This window comes from Alosa sapidissima, chromosome 19 (assembly GCF_018492685.1).
Source record: "Alosa sapidissima isolate fAloSap1 chromosome 19, fAloSap1.pri, whole genome shotgun sequence".
Taxonomy (NCBI): Eukaryota; Metazoa; Chordata; class Actinopteri; order Clupeiformes; family Clupeidae; genus Alosa; species Alosa sapidissima.
In genome coordinates this window covers 4,402,247-4,408,860 of record NC_055975.1, presented here as the reverse complement: position 1 = coordinate 4,408,860, position 6,614 = coordinate 4,402,247, and positions in this window count along the sequence as shown.

Genomic DNA, 6,614 nt, shown 5'->3' with positions numbered 1-6,614 from the left:
ACAGTAGCATAGGCTACAGTAGGCTACTCTACCCTGTTCAAACCACAGTGCATAAATAAGGTTGGCCTCTGGGGGCGAAACTAAAACGTATGGCTATTATATTGTAATAAATATATTTATTAACAGAATGGATTATGGACAGAGTCCTTGCAAAGGGCGCACTGTGATAGGTTGCTAGTATGCCTATTCTGGAAGGCATAGCATAGGCTACATTAGGTTAATTGTGAAATACAGCAAGTTATTTCTTGTTACTCGAGTTGCTTGTGCTAAAATACACCAGTAGATGGGCCCCTTACTTCATGCAGTCGACTATCCCAGTCTTCCATGAAATGTGTCGAAAGGCTGTAGCATGGGCCAAAGTAGAATCCATTACAATGGGGAGTGGATCCACAGATGTCTTTTTTCGCATCCTTTTAAATTCACTTTGAATTCAATGAGATAGGACATTTGACTGGTGGAGTCCTGCACTCTCTGAGTGCTCCTCTAGTTATCTATGTTATCTCTAGTTATTCATGGTTTCCAATAGCTTCTCCGATCATCAGAAAATCAGAGAAGGCAAAGTCCTCTATGACACTGTCATCAAACTACTACATAATGAGGACAAAAACAAAAATACTAGTGCACTAGTGTATTGTGTGAAATCAGTGACCAACAAATAAAGCTGAAGAAGTGAATAAGAAATATGTGTGTAATAATAACTGTGTTTGTGTGCTTTGAGTGTGTGTCTTACATTTTTAAGAAAGAAGTTACAGTTAGCCCACACCTATTACTATGCAGTTGCCAAACTCGACTTCAGGTATCAATAAACCTCAGTACACAGTCTGACAGTTTCGAGCTTCGAGTTTCAAGCTAATTCTAATCACATGGACATCTAAACACATCAACATTCAACGTTTAACATTCAACACATTTTTAACATTTAAATTATTCTTTTCAGCCATGTAGAGGGCATTAAGAAGGACACAGTGTGTGTGAGGATGGAGAAGAGAGCGAGAGAGGGGGGGGCAAGGGAAAAAGAAAAGAAAGGTATGGACAGTGAGAGTGGGGGGAGTGGGGGAGCGAGACAGAGCAAGAGAGGTTGGAGAAGCTACTAAAAAAGAGGCAAAAACAGCTGATTGCTGTAAAGAGAAAGTCGGGAGAGAGAGAGATAGAAAGGAGAGAGAGAGTGAAGGAGAGAGGGAGATCAAAGGCGGGTAAAGAGCCAGACATGAAGAGGCTCTCAGCTCTCCCTCCCTCTTGACTTAGCGGACTTCCATGCCTGTCGATCTCGCCTATTCACCAGCATGTAAGGCATTCATTACCTGTAATAACACATAATACCAGCACGCCAGAGGCACCTGTAGAATTACTTGCACAGAGTCACTGGCACCTGTGGAGAATGAGTTGACATAGAATGGCAATGCGCACAAGGCATGACATAGTTAATTCAGTTTATTAATTCATTTAGCAGACGCTTCTATTCAAAGCGACTTACTATGTCAATTATATTACAAGGGCCATTGTCATCGGAGCAATTTGTTAAGTGCCTTGCTCAAGGGCACAACTGTAGAAGCCGCGAATTGAACCGACAACATTTTCAACCTACTGCATGCTAGCCCAGCTCCTTAACCCCTACGCCACACCACCATAGTTTGACGTCTACTTAAAGGTATTTTGTACATATGACATATTATGGTCTATTGCATACTAATATTTTGTAAAGTATGCTAGGTCTAAACCATAGAGCCAATGTTTTTATGTTGTGTCATGAGCATCCTCCAGTCTGCTATATGTGGTACAGTACTGTATGTATTGTACAGGGAGTAGTATAATCAAGACAAAAGCTTCCCATTGATGGATAAGTGGGATAGAGACAGTGGCTCCTGGTTCCTGTACATGAAAAGTCATTGGAAAAAATCGAATGCATCTGTTTAGCTTACACTTCTCAGGGCAGCGGGTCAGCTAGGTACCCTTGGGACCAGGCGAAAGCCATCGATTCTCCCGCTGTCCATTTAATCTGGACTGATGTCATAATACAATTACATTTAATGGGGAAAGACATCACTGTAGCCCTCTCTGTCCATCCCACAGATAAATTAATTGTAGGTTTATTGGTCGTTTTTTATGTTGTGTGTGTGTGTGTATTCCACAAGCATGGGAAGATATATCACTAACTGACTGTTTTGCCAATTTGGTTTGCTTGACATCCCAGGTGTGTTGAAGATGTGGGCGGTAATATGTGTTATGCATTTTATCACGTTGAAATGCAAAAATATAGATTGCCCAATTTCAAAAAAAGATGCATTCAGTCAAATGTGTATGACTGCTATTTTTTTCGCTGACAAGGACAGTTGCATGGATCTTCCCAAGTACAACCAATATCTAAAGGTATCTAATGTATTTTCAGTCAGATTTTTATATACAGTAACTCTGCCAACAAGGATCAATATAGCAGGTAGCCTACAATAAATGAGATGTGCCCCAAATGTATTTACATTTACTGTGTTGATGTACAAGTTTAAAATAACTCAAATACCATGAAGCTTTCAACCTGCCAAAGCACAGTCCCTTTAGATATGGACGGTGATTATTGCACTCGAAAGTCGATCAATAAGTCCTCTTGGAGTCTGAAGTTGGTTTAGCTGTTGAAACTGTGTGCTGCAGGACTCGACATGGATGCAGTTCCAGCTATGACAAGAAACTCAGCCCAAGTTTTGTAAGCATGTGTCAGGCCATTCCTTACTCCCACTGGTGCAGAGCAAGAGGTTCTGTAACAGCATCTGCCCAATCAGTCTTTTGCACACAAATAAAAAGCTGATGCACTATTATTAATGAAAAACACTGTAACCAACACATTCTCTGGTATACCATCCATCTTATGGACCTCCACACCCACACCCACCCCACCCTATCATCTCTGCCTCCCCTTCCAGACTCAGCAGAAAAGCCATGCAGCTCCAGTACCAACTAGAGCATGTTAGAGAGCGCTACGCAAATGGAAGTGCTGCGCTGGCTGTGCCATATACTGTGATGACTGGTAGTGCGATTGGCCCGCGGCATGGTAGTAACAAGGGAGGTGAAGGAGAGAGAACAAGCACTCGCATGACGTGATCCCCTCCCTGTCTCACCGGCTAAACCAACATCGCCAGTGCAGAGCAGAGCGTGTGGTTGGGGGGGGGGTGCCCAGGAAGTGGGACTGGAAGGGGCAGCTATGCTCTTGTGCTCTGAAGTGATGTCACAGCACCCTTTCGGGTGGGGCCGGGTGTGAGAGGGAGGTCAGGGTGCATGTCCGTGCAGTGAGGGGACCATTTGTCCTGAGCTGGGCATGACTGTACAGCTGACTGTAAATCTGCAGATCTAAGGCGACATGATGATCCGGGACTTTGGATAGCTAGTTGCATTTCATTGGTTGAACTCCAAATGATTAAAGTTTGACTAAATGACTAAAACATAATATAATAGTAATATATGTTATCATACTGTTGCATAGGGTTAAAAAAAATAATAAGGTCAAAGGAGGCCTCTTAAGATATGGTTATTTGTTGGTTCATTCAGAAAGAGTGTTCTTTATAATCCTTTAACACCATTGTCATTACTCATTATTATAGGTCTAGGCTAGTAGCTTTATTATTTAGCTTTTCTATATGTATTAGAGGTTCATGATCTTTGGGTATCATAGAACACTGTAGAGATACAAAGTGAGGTTAATATTTTGACTGTCTGTGAAGCTGTGTACACCATGACACTATAACTCTAAATTATTTCCAACATCCCCCCCAAAAACAGTACACACCCTGCACTTTTTCAAAACTGTAATTAGAGGCATGTCAAATTCAATAAAACATGGGATGTGTTTGAATATATCTCATAAATAATGTGATAACACACAGGAAGAGCACTGAATGCTGCCAGCCCTTTGGGTATAGTTGATGAGAAACACACCACACACCACACCTGCACTCTCCTCTCCATTCACGACCATGGGGACAAGCTCGTGCCAACATTTTCATTTTCTTCCCCCCAGCAGCAGCTTCTCCAGGGGAGAGAGAGAGACAGAGCTGCAGGCAACGTGAAAGCTTGGCTGCCACCCAGACTGCCAGCCCTTACGATAATGGGAGTCTACAACATCACAGAAAGGGCTACCGTCTGTCTGGAGTTGCAGTCAGGCACTGGCATGGCCACCCGTGGCTCGGCTGTGCTGCTGGGACCCTGAGATCCCTGTCAGTGGTGCAGCTGGAGCAGGCCTGTGCTAGTGCTGGTGTATGGAGGGTGGGTGGGAGTGACCCTGGGATGCAGGACACCAGTGGCCCATGATCTCCATTGCTCCTTTTTGAAGTTTGAAGTCAGTGCCAACTCCCCAAAGTTTGGTTTTGTAAATGAGACTCCAAGGAATAACTATCAGTTACAGAGAAGGTGGTGCTTTGCTACCTTGAAGGATGTATGTGTGTGTGTGTGTGTGTGTGTATGTGTGTGTGTGTGTGTGTGTGTGATTAGTGTTACTAGAAATACAAAATACACAGGATGTAGAGTATAATCTTATACAGTAATAAATGGTCCGAAAGATTGCAAGAAAGAAATCTTTACTGTAGGTTATGACTGGCAAGTTCTTCATCTTAAAGGAAAATTCCGGTTTTTAGCACTTTAAGTCCCTTTTCTGGTTTGTTTTGGATGAACTGGTGGGTGGACACCGAAATTTTGACGATTGGTCCTGTCTCGACCTTTCTGACTCGTTTTGAATCGCCTTTGACTACTCTGAGTGGTTGCCAACAGGCATACTGTAGTAGGCTACTCAAACATGTCCTAAAACAACCCTTAACGTGCGTTTTCAAAACTGTGCAACTTACCGACCTCCACCACTCTAGTTCATCCAAAACAAACCAGAAAAGGGACTCAAAGTGCTAAAAACCGGAATTTCCTTTAATAATTTCACGTGAACCTACTGTGTAACACCAATCCTGCGTTTTTTTTTTTTTTATCTGGCTGCTATAACCTAGCCAGGGCCGCCCACCTGTATCTCAGCTAATATTTGTCACTGAGATAACACTCAGAGAATGGGCCTGGTGGCACCAGGCTAGCTATAACCATAATGTGGCAAATAAAGAAGTAGGCCTTCTCTTAGCAGCTCTAGCAAATAGGTGAAACAATACCAGACACAGAACCTGTCAGCCCTTTACCTTTAACTGATGTAAATGTAAATCAGGTTTTTAGGGCAAGTACACTTGCATACACAAGGAATTTGGTCTCTGCATTTATCCCATTCGTGAATTAGTGAAACACACAGAGCACACAGTGAACACACATGAGGTGAAGCACACACTAACCCGGAGCAGTGAGCTGCCTTGCTACAGTGGCGCTCAGGGAACAAGTCAAGTCAAGTCAAGTCAAGTCAAGTCAAGTCAGTTTTATTTGTATAGCGCATTTAACGTGCACAGAGTGCAACCCAAAGCGCTCCAACAGTGAAGGGTTAGGTGCCTTGCTCAAGGGCACTTGAGCCATGAATGTGGGCATGAGAGAGCAGTGCTGAACCTCTTCCCCCGCCCACATTTTTCCTACTGGTCGGGGATCACACCAACAACCCTTTGGTTTCAAGCCCGAAGCCCTAACCAGTTAGGCCACGGCTGCCCAATAACATAGTCTTTCCCATCTTTACTATTATGGGTCTGGGGGGGGAGGATCTCCCTACTGAGACTTCCTGGTTTGACAGCACTTGCTTTAACAGTTTTCCAAGTAAGTCAAAATTGTCTGCTGGTATTGTCTGCATAGAATAGGGGCATCTTAACTCTTTAGTCTGACACGTATGGTGAGCTGTGGTCAACACACACCTCCCCTGCAGCATCCCCCGTATATGTGTCATGTCATGTCAGGCCCTCACTCAAGTCTTGTGCTTCTTCTCTGCACACTTGGCCCAAGGCTGATACCTTTCTGTGGGGCAAATGGACCATCATGCAAGGAGCTAAAAATAGCACGGCACAATACCAGCACAACGCTCTAGTTAACATGCTAGTGTTGAGGAAAGTGGGGGAGGGTGTTACAGTATTCAGAAAAACACTAATCTACAGTGTGCTTACTTCCAAAAGCCCTTTTTTCTGCATCAAAAATAGACCCATATATACTGTAGGACACAACAGCCCATACACATGTGCTACAAATCACACAAGCTTCAACAAACATTTCAGAGAAAGTCTTGGTGGCACTTATTGGCATCTATTATCAGCAAAAACACAGTAAAAACAATTCCAGATATTCCTAGTGTTATTCTGTTAACCTTTGTGAAATAAAACATCACATGGAAAAAAGAATTTCTCTTTCAAAAGCATGAATCTTTGTGATCAGATTGTACTGACAAAAGACAAAACCCCATTTCCACTGAAGCAGATGATGTAGATGCCACAATGTTAACGTGAGCGCTGTGTCCTTGTACACTTTATCCATAGTGTTTATTCTGTTTCACCAAGAGTCCAGCTCCGGTGAAGCCAAGTGAGACTCAGTGCCTGAGCGAGAGGATTTAATATTTGCCACTATGCCCGCGAATCGCATCCCGTGTTGACACTGAGCAGCTAGACATGCTTATTCAATAATCACTTCATGCTCGAAGGGCCCCACTCTCATTGGCCAGTGATGACGGCAAGGTTTCC